This window comes from Halictus rubicundus, chromosome 11 (assembly GCF_050948215.1).
Source record: "Halictus rubicundus isolate RS-2024b chromosome 11, iyHalRubi1_principal, whole genome shotgun sequence".
Lineage (NCBI taxonomy): Eukaryota > Metazoa > Arthropoda > Insecta > Hymenoptera > Halictidae > Halictus > Halictus rubicundus.
This window is the reverse complement of record NC_135159.1, coordinates 1,714,488-1,725,738: the sequence shown is the minus strand read 5'-3', so window position 1 is coordinate 1,725,738 and position 11,251 is coordinate 1,714,488. Positions and strand designations below refer to the sequence as shown.

Sequence of the window (11,251 nt, the reverse complement as noted above, 5' to 3'; positions counted from 1 at the left end):
TGGCTCCTCAGGTAATCGTTGTCAATCGCTCGTTTCTGATTGCGAGCCTGCCGGTGTTACTCGTTCTGACGGCGAAGTCGTGCGATTCGGTGATCGTTTGGGCTGATGCAACAAGGTGTGGTGGTATTTATTACATATCCTGCAGGCTCCCCTCTTGCACGTTTCCTGATTGTGGTCCGCTCTCAGGCAATTTGAACATAACACGGCCTTTCGTACGGCTGCAGTCCTTTTCTCAACGGATAAAGAATGGAATTTTTCACATCGCCAGATACAATGTGTGTCCTGGCAAATCGGACATCTTGACGGAGTCGCGGGCGTCTCATACGTTCTACGGTGATCGTGTTGTTGATCGGACTCTTGAGAATTTGTCGCGGTGACGAAAGCGTAATTACGTGTCGGACGTTTGTTCGATGGTGACTTCGCGCATGAACTACGGTTGTGCGGTTCGGATGCTGCGACAGATCTTCGCTGTGGTACTGCTGCGCAGTTTGCGCGTTTCTCGAGGAAGTCGAGCAGATGATTATAAGATGGCATCTGTTTGTCTCTTAATGACAATTCCCAGTGCCACGCGGTGTCTGGGTTTATCTTCGAGAGGATGATCGAAATCAATATACAGTCCCACGACGCGACGTTTATGCCCAGATTCTTTAATGCCCGCAGATTCTGACGAATGGTGTCTACGAGATTGCCTAATGATTCTGGAGAATCTGTCGACAGCTTCGGAATTGCTCGAATCGCGTTGCAATGTTTCAGGAGGACTCTACGCTTGCAATCGAATTTCTCTTTTAATAATTCTATCGCGTCGGAGTAATTCGCATCTGTCGTGCTCAAGCACTCAATGCACGCGGCGGCCTTTCCGGTGAGGGTTGATCGCAGATATTGCAGCTTCTGAACAGGCGTTAGATCCATGTTTTGGTCGATCATCGATGAAAAGCTGTCGAAGTAAGAAGCCCACTTCTCGATTTCCCCGTCGAACGTCGGCAAGCGCATCTCCGGGAGTTTAATGGCCATGGGGGCTGTCACGGAAGTCGCGGAAGAATCGGTTGTATTTCGTCGCGAAGGCAGGTTCCCGTATTGTGGCTGAATGAGCACGTTGGCGCGCGCGATGATTGCTACGTAGTCGTTGTGAATTTCATAACGACGTGGTCCCTCGGATTCATCAAGTTCTTCCAATTCTGACTGAATGTCGTCGAAACCGCGCGTATATTTCCTTTAAGCTGTCTAAATGTGCTCGCAAAAGCCCCACATCGCATTGCTCAGGATGCTGTGAGTTTTCTACTAATCTCGCGAAGGTGGTGATGTGCCCGATGATGTTACCCCGTTTGCGTCGCAGAGTACTGATATTTATACCTTGCGAGGTAGATTGTGTTTGATTTGAATCCGTAACTTTCGGCATTGTGGAATGGATTGGATAAAAATAGGAATTGGCGATAAGAAACGAGCCTACCTTTGCGATGCGAGGATTTCAGGATTGCTGCGACGACGTCCTGTCCTTGGACTGCTCCGTGGTGAGGGTGTTGAACAGTTGTAGACCGCTGACTTGGTGATCCTTTGCTGATGCTGCGATTGATGATGTGGATCGCTGATGACGTGTAGAACGACTGCGTTGTGATGAGGTGACACTTCGCTGTTAATGAAGCGACTGGTTGCCAATGTGGACTTGAATCACACTCGAACGCAACGTCTCGATGCTGTGTACTGTCTGTTAAAATGTTCGCTTGTACGCTTTCACTTATGAAATCCACACGTCACTGCAATCCGGCTCGAAGGACCATTTAATGTTACGCGAACGCGTCCGCGGCTAGATTTTTCTGAAGTCGACGAAGGTCGTAAATCTCCGTCCGAATTTTCTTCGTCGTCGCGAAACGCGTTGGACCTTATCACTATTTCTAGGGATAGGGCTGATAAATTGTCTAACGTATGACACTGATTTTGAACATTAAATATAATTCAAACTTTAACAAATACAATGTACAGTACGTGGTTACGGAATGGTTTGTAAAGAACGTGAATGGTGGACGTAAATGGTAGACGCGCGTGGTCTTGTCCTTTTGCTTTCTACTCTATTTTTTCGGCGGACGCATACTTATACTGATTTTCGTCTTCGCCGGACAGCCAATCAGCGTGATTTTGAGTGTTGATTGGCAGCCTGGGTGACAAAGAAGTTTGCTATGAAATTTGCCAGATGGGCGAAAGATGACCTGGGTCATACTAATAAAACCTTAACTCCAGGTATCTCGCAATTTACTCGATTGGTGGGGTCTCCTTTTTATGATTATTGGGGGCTATGGAATGTCTGAAAATTTGCCTGTAATAAATGGATTGTGTCTATAAACTAATGACTTGGAATTACGGTCAGGGCGTGAGGCAGTAAGTTTCTCGCTGGGTTTTTCCGTTGCATTGGCTGCGTAACACTTATCAGAGTTCAACATTCCTTCAGAGCTCGTTTACAACAATGTATCGACGCAGACGGCCATCATTTCGAACATTTATAAAATACAGGTATTCTGCTTCCATATTTTAGTTTTATACGTTTTTTCTGTCCTTGACCATGAATGACCTTGGACTAATTATAGTCACTGAATTCCTAATGAAAGAGACTATCATTGTAGGTGTTTAAAAAAGGGTGGTTCCATTTAAAAAAGTCAAGGTGACCTTGATGTCTCCAAAAAAATGACATAAAAACAAACTTTTTTTTTTGCATCGTGTCAGCCCCATTGTACCATTCAACTTTGTCCTTACCATATTTTACGTATCTTTAGAAACAACAAAGATATTTGAGGTGCTAACGTTTGGTGACTCACCCTGTATATATAAGGTACTAAAACTCAAGGAACGTAAAGAATATACTTCGCAGAAGTTATAAGGGAATAGCAATCCCTAAGACCCGTAACCTATAAATTCCAAATTCAAGAAAACAAGATCTATTCAAATTAAAACATTGATAAAGAAATAATGAGAAAATACCTGCGAAATGACTTCTTAACGACTTCGAATACATTTTAACAATGTTATAACTCCGGAAACCACTACTATGGACCACCCGTTAAATATATTTAAAGACTTTAACTATGCAGTAAATTAGCGCGGAAAACGATCAACAGATAAGGAGAAGACTCCAACTTATCTTCCTGCAAGACACGCAGATGAAGATCGGTTTACACCCTGACAACCAACAGGAAAAATGTAATGTTACTTACATTGAAGATCCATTCCACATCAGATGGAAACCGAGATGGTGACCGCGGAAACAGTCCGTGAGATAAGGAGTGAATCCGCACTGCATACGTTGGCGAACCTCACCCACTTGAAAACACTGAAAATAAATAATAACATGTATTCAACAGCAGAAGGTACAGTTTTCAAGCTACTACACGCCGTAAGGAAAATAAATTGTAGAGACAACCTGAGAATAAATGAAGAAAACGTTTGCGGTGCAATTAGAAACTGTCTCTACCTGTAATACTTCCACTTGTGAAGACTTCATTCAACGTTTATGAACTCAATAATTACATATATAGAAACAACTTATAGTGATCATGAAAAAATTACTTCTGTGAATTTGATTGCAAAGTGAAAAAACATTGACCACTTCGACTCGATAATTTCATAGGGTGGATAATAAAAATGCCCTTGTGGATTTTAAGAAAGAACCCTCCCCTGCCCTAAAGAACAAATTCGATCATTCAAAATAGGCAGAATTTTTCATCAAAATAGAGTTTTTTGTGAATATCTCGGAAAATAAAGAGACCGTCGCACAGTGCGGACAAATGGCCTGTTTTCGGGCACTTCTCGTAATTTGGTTATTACTGTATATATTAATGTACACTAACGAGCAAAACTGAGTCTACACTATTTGAAGCAACATAACTTTTTAAAAATTAGATCAAATGACTTGAATTTTATTGAGAAGTTAGAAGGATTAGTTTATTAGACGAGGTGTAGGAAGGAATGGGAAGGGATGGAAAGGTTACAGGAGAGGTTTCTGAGGTGGGTCCTAGGAGTAGAGAGGTACACACCCGGGAATATGGCGAGGGAAGAGCTGCAGAGGGAGTTGTTGAGAGTGAGGGCGGGGTTGAGGGCATAGGGGTACGAGAAGAAGTTGCGGGAGGGAAAAGGAGGGTAGCTAGCTAGGTTGTGATGGGAGCAGGTAAGAGGAAGGGCAGAAGGGGTGGGGTGGCAGTAGGTGGGGTGAAGGAGAGACGGCGTTTTTGGGAAGAGTGGGGCTGGACAGCGGAGGAGGCGGAGGAGATTATGGAGGAGAGGATAGAGGCAGTGAGTGAGGAGATAGTGAAAAGGCAAACGAAGAAGCAACAGGGGGAGAGATGGGAAAAGATAGGAAGAGCAAGGTACAACATGCGGTACTGGAGGGTGAAGGGAGAGGGGATACCAGGATATCTGAAGAAAGGGTGGGCAGAGAGCAGGTGGCAAAGGGTGGCCAGGTACAGGTTGGGAAACAAGATGAGAGGTGGAAAGGATTGGTTGGAGAAGGAGAAGAAAGTATGTAGGGTCTGTGGCAGAGTTGGGCAAAATATTTATCTAAATAAAAATTTCGAATAACGAATAAAAGATAAAAATATTTTTATTCGTTATTCGAAGGTTCGAATAAAAAAAGTACATATCTTTATCCGACGAGTATCGGATAAATACTTTTATCCGACGAGAATTTATCCGACGAATAAAGATAATTTTTTTTATTCGAAGCGGATTTATTCGAACTTCGAATAATTTTTTCATCTTTTATCTGTATCTTTTATTCGAAGGCTTCCAATAAATCTTCGAATAACTTTTGCCGAGCGCCGAGCATCAAAGACCCAGCGACGACAGACGACATACAATGTAAGCGGATGGAGAATCGCGCACGAATGAAAGTTTAAACTTTTAGATTTTTCAACATATCCTCATCAAATTGTGACGAGCGAATGGAGGGGATTTTCCTGATGAAAATGAGGTCAAATTCCAGTGTAATCGAACAAGTTTCACTGATACCTAATTTTACGATAAAAATTACAGTCTCATTAAAGACAGTCCAAATGATGTCGTGTTTGGACTCATTTCGATCGGAATAAGCTCTACAACTCGAAGGCTTCGAATAAATCTACGGATAAAAATGCTAAATACAGTCCAATTTGTACCGTGTTTAGTGTCATTTTAATCAGAAGAATGCCACGAATTAGTTGGCGCAAGACCCACAAAAAAATCATGAAAAACAATGAAGTTTTGCAATTGGATTGGTAGTTGTTTGACACCGATATCGCGCGCTCTGCGAGCTCGGAACTTCAAAGACCAGCGACCGACCAACAGCCTACAATGTAAGCAGACGGAGAATCGTGCATTATTGGCAATTTATGCTTGTATGTTTTTAATCAGAACAATATTGTTAAGACGAACGAGTTGTAGAGCTTGTTCCGATCGAAATGAGTCCAAACGCGACATCATTTGGACTGTCTTTAATGAGACTGTAATTTTTATCGTCACATTACGTATCAGTGAAACTTGTTGGATTACACTCGAATTTGACCTCATTTTCATCAGGAAAATCCCCTCCATTCGCTCGTCACAATTTGATGAGGATATGTTGAAAAATCTAAAAGTTTAAACTTTCATTCGTGCGCGATTCTCCATCCGCTTACATTGTATGTCGTCTGTCGTCGCTGGGTCTTGGATGCTCGGCGCTCGGCAAAAGTTATTCGAAGATTTATTCGAAGCCTTCGAATAAAAGATACAGATAAAAGATGAAAAAATTATTCGAAGTTCGAATAAATCCGCTTCGAATAAAAAAAATTATCTTTATTCGTCGGATAAATTCTCGTCGGATAAAAGTACCCAGTAAGCAAAATGCTTTGAATCTGCCACTAAAATTTGACACGGAAGTGCCATCTATCTGCCGCCGCATTACCATATGTGCCTGTTCGTGCCACACTTTGGCTTCGATCAGCCTTCGTTATAGAGGGCAGGTCCGTCGCAATAAGAAAGGGGTAACCTTGTTCTGAAAGTAAATATCGGGAAAAATCAGAATAAACGACGAGAGGGAAAATTGAATTTACAAACATATTTATTTTAATCTTAATTTATTTTTATTTTACATATATTTGTATTATATAAATTTATTTGTTTCATATTTATAATCTTAAGAAAGAAAACGAATAGACAATAAAATTTAAAAAAATGAACTGTACAAGTTACACGAAGGAAATAAAAATGATATAAAATTCAATTATCATAACAAAACTGTTATAAAATAAAAAATAAATATTCAAATCTTAAAATAATGGAAATAAAACCCTCGAATGGAAAATAAGGTATGGGGGCGCTTAAGAAGAGTTTAATTAATTTATAATACATAATATAGGTCATTAGGCATGGGCAGCACGGACAGCACACCACTCTTTTAGTTTCTCCTTCCTACAAACAAAAAGGGCCTTACATTAGGACGCAATATATGTTCTGTTCTCATTGTACAATAGATATATTTCGAAGAAAAATTTTTTTTAATTCTAGAATAATGTATATACTCACTTTCAATTCATTAATCAACTCAAAATAATACTGTTTTGACATTTGTTCCAAATTACTTACGGTGGTAATCCTGGTAGTAAAGCATTCTTGGAAAAATAGGTATCTGAAATAATTAAAAATATTTGTGAGTACTATATAAAGTCTAGAGTACTAAAATAATACTATACAATACTGCACAGAAGATATTATTGATTATAACATAAAGTTATTTGTTTTCCATGCGTATCTATATATAATAACAATACAATTTATCATAACACGAGAAATATGTAATGTACAATGTGCAACTTGGAATAAACTATACTGTTTCAAAATGAACCAGCACAGCGATAACCTACTGGGACATTCCCAATATGTTACCGTCTTCTTCATCCATCGACGATTCGCTGGTGCATCAGCAATAAAACATATAATGTTTTAATACGACTGGAATTTTTTTCTCGTGGAACGTAATGCCTCCATTTGAGATTATCAAGTTTATGTCAGAGACAAATTTTTGAAGACAATTGTTACAATCCTCTGTTTTTTGAGTGCCTTTATAAATCCCTACTACAATGGGTTTACTATTTAAGATATTTACAATTCTGACTTAAATAGGCCAAATTTGAATTGTATTGGAACTATCTAAACTACATCCATCCACATGAAAATATAATTGCAACTCTCCAGGAATTATTGGAGAACATTGAGATAACTGTTTAACTATTTCCAACTCTACATCAAAATGAACATACTCTCCTGGTTCTACCACAGAGGTGACGACACTGGTACATGGTATACTAATGAGCGTTCTTATATCTTTCGGCAAACTAGAAAAACACGAATGGGTACGTAGAAGAGATAAGATGTTGTTCCCCTGAGTGTGCGTTAAATTATTGTCCACAAAGCAAGATGCTAAACCATCACGAAATGATACTTCTGAAACAGTACCAGCATATTCCCAAACCACATCATCGCATGAAAAGGTAGAAGACGAATCATGCGTGAATGAAGATGTGGTGGGAATATTAAGAAGACTTTCATTACTATTATTACTGACAGGCACGGATAAAGAAGACGTGCTGGGAATGTTCTGCAGATTATCAAGATTAGGGGGATTTTGTAATTTATTGTCACGTGAAAACTTCCTCAAATTTGAGGTTATTTCGCGCCGAATATTTCGTTTCTGCCTAGCGCTTAATTTATTATAGTCGGTTTCGCGAAAACCGACTTCTTCAAAACTCTACGATCCATGGGGGTAAAAGAAAACTGAATAAAGAATATACAAAATATATAATAATTTGTTACGTGTATTGGTAACAATACCACGTGGCAATACTTATCTGGCGTCTTCTCTGCTTCTATCCTTCCTTCCTTCGAATCCACTGCTCATCCAGTCTTCACCGCTTCAGAGTTAATTTACGAACTTAATAATTAGTAATTAACTAACAAAGGAATCACTAATCAAACAAGACGGAATCAGTGCGCGTGTCGAAACACCGACACCTTCGTCGTGAGAGCTGTTATTCCCAGTCTGGTGTCGCAAACTGCACTGCGCATGATCGCGTAACGCGCAACACCTAACATACGCGCATCATAAATTAAAAATTATACATATTATGGCTTTAAAAGAAATTAATGAATTAAAAATATTCCGTCATCCCTTTCCATATACTTCTTTCAATCTTCTTCGAATCCACTTCCTCTCGCACGCACACTCTTCGCGCTCTTTTCTCTCTCTCTCGCACACTCGCGCTCTCTCTGTCTCGCACGCACACTCTTCGCGCTCTGTTCTTTCTCTCTCGCACGCACACTCTTCGCGCTCGTTCTCTCTCTCTCTTTCTCGCACGTACGCTCTTCGAATTATACAACACGGCGCTTTGTCTTTCACGACACATTGTGGTGTTTACGCATCACTTTATCTTTATTACGCATTGAAACTTAAATAAAATACCTTTTCCCACCCTACACAGGAAGATTTACTTCAATTTTTACCGATATTTACTGTTAGAACAAGGTTACGTCCGTTCTTAGTGCGACGGACCTGCCCTCTATAACGAAGTCAAAGTTTGGCTCCCATGCCGCATGATGCCGCATGGAATTTTACCTGTAGGCTTCGCATGGATGTGACAAACATCTGCCGCCGCATTGCCTTATGAATTCCACGACACACTTTGGTGTCACAATCAAAGCACAGGAGTTCCAAATTCTGCTTCGAGCAGGGTTTGGTACGAAATACATAACTCTTCTGCTTCGAGCAGGATTTGGTCGAGTAGGCATTTGGCTAACTGGGTATTTATCCGATACTCGTCGGATAAAGATACTTTTTTTATTCGAACCTTCGAATAACGAATAAAGATAAAGTATCTTTTATTCGAATCGTTATTTAAATAATTTTTTATCTAAATAATGCCCAACTCTGGTCTGTGGGTGGGAGGAGGAAACGTGGGAGCATGTGTTGGAAATGTGTAAGGGAGGGTTGAGGGGAGTGGTTGGCAGGGGATGGTGGGGGAAGTATTAGGGGATGAAGGAGGAGAGGCATGGATGAGGAAAGTGGACGAATGGAGGAAGAGCAGGAATGGAAGAGGTATGGGAGATGAAGTAAATGGAGAGAATGCATTGGAATGGAGTGAAAGAGAGAGCAGCCGGAAGAGGAGGTCCAGGAGGCGGGGGAAGGATGTGTGAGGTTTAGGGAGGGGGGAGAGCAGAGAAGCATGTGTGTGTGGGAGAGGGAAAAATAAGAACGCGGCGGACATTAGTGTAAGATCGTTCCCTCTCGCTATGGCGTGTTTTTAGGATACGTTTAATTAAGTTAGGGTAAGTTAGGATAAGTTTAAGGTTAAGATTAGGGTAAGAGCGAGCGAAAGCGGGAGATGTAATTAAAATTTTAACCCGAGGGGAATCAATAATTGATATATATATATATATATATGTCGGGGCGTGATGGCAGCGATGCACCCCGTCGGCAACAACGCGTAACGCCTATAGGACTTAGTTTAATTGTAAAATAACGATTTACCGTACCCTGATAATTGCCCTGCGAAGGGGCAATAAAACAGTCCCTGCGTACCTGCGCTACCCCTCTTCGCGCGCGGGGCAAAGGGAGATGCGAGACAGGGTACCTGGAATGATGGGCTGGGACCCTGTTGAACGTGACCACGGGCGACAGAATAGTTTCCGGGACGGTAGAGCGAAGACTAGCTTTGAGGAAAGCGACTTCTCGAGAGTAAAAGAACAGAAAGACGTACGCGAACATTCTGTGCGGCCCGTGTGCTCGTTGACGTGTCTCTCGTTGCGCTACGCGATCCGGCATCGCGTGTACGTGTAGAGTCCATACGACGTTCGCGTAAGCGCGAAAGGAGCGAAACGATGGAGAACGACGACGGACAATCTCCGACGGGTCCGAGGACGGAAGAGTCCGCCCAGCCTCCGACATATATATATATTAGACGAAGTGTAAAAAATTTTTTTTTAAATTTGAATTGGTCAGAATCGCAAAAGAAATAGTAAAAGTTGGTTTTTTCAGCTTTTTTATCTGAGCCTGTATTGAAAATTTAAAGAATGTATTTGATTCGCTGGAATAAATTATATCCATGCTGAAAATTTCACAGATATTGGTTAATTCGTTTACGAGTTATAAACGATTAAAAGTGCGATTTTAAGTCGAAAATCGTGAAAAACGGCAATTTTCCACTTTTAAGCGTTTATAACAACGTAAACGAATAAACCAATATCGGTGAAATTTTCAGCATGGATGTAATTTATTCAAACGAATCAAACACATTTTTTAAATTTTCAATACAGGCTCAGATAAAAAAGCTAGAAAAACCAACTTTTACTATTTCTTTTGCGATTCTGACCAATTCAAACTTTTTTCAAAAATTTTTTACACCTCGTCTAATAAACTAAACCTTTTAACTTCTCAATAAAATTCAAGACATTTGATGTGATTTTTAAAAAGTTATGTTGCTTCAAATAGTGTAGACTCAGTTTTGCTCATTAGTGTATGTATATATAGCGCTAAAACTCAAGGAACGTAAAGAATATATTTCGCAGAAGTTATAAGGGAATAGCAATTCCTAAGACCCATTTCCTATAAATTCCAAATTCAAGGTAACAAGATCTATTCAAATTAAAACATTAATAAAGAAATAATGAGAAAATACCTGTGAAATTTCTTCTTAACTGTTGAAAACAAAACGCGAGGCCCTGGGGTGACCGAGGAACCAGTCCGTGAGGTGAACAGGGAACCCACATTGCATCCAATGGCCAGCCTCACACACTTGAAAACACTGAAAATAAATAATAACATGTATTCAACGGCAGAAGGTAAAGTTTTCAAGCTACTACACGCGGTAAGGAAAATAAATTATAGGGACAACCTGAGAATAAATGAAGGGATCGTTTGCGGTGCGATTAGAAATTGTCTCTACCTGAAATACTTCCACTTGTGCACTTCATTCAATGTTTATAAACTCAATGAATACATATATAGAAACAACTTATAGTGATCATGAATAAATAACTTCTGTGAATATGATTGCAAAGTGAAAAAACATTGACCACTCTGACTCGATAATTTCATACCTCGCTTCATATATTAATGTATATATATAAGGCGCTAAAACTCAAGGAACGTAAAGAATATATTTCACAGAAGTCATAAGGAAATACCAATCCCTATGACCCATATCCCATAAATTCCAAGTTCAAGAAAACAAGATCTATTCAAATTAAAACATTGATAAAGAAA

General features: G+C 40.1%; 1 long non-coding RNA gene across 1 annotated transcript; it reads right to left on the bottom strand.

Annotated features, from left to right (window-relative positions):
• Positions 1-3,087: 3,087 nt before the first annotated feature.
• On the bottom strand, positions 3,088-10,701 carry LOC143358911 (uncharacterized). The gene is made up of 3 exons (XR_013083027.1): positions 10,665-10,701; positions 3,201-3,316; positions 3,088-3,131 (listed from the first exon to the last, which is right to left on the bottom strand). It is a non-coding gene; the product is annotated as an uncharacterized LOC143358911 (long non-coding RNA).
• Positions 10,702-11,251: the final 550 nt, after the last annotated feature.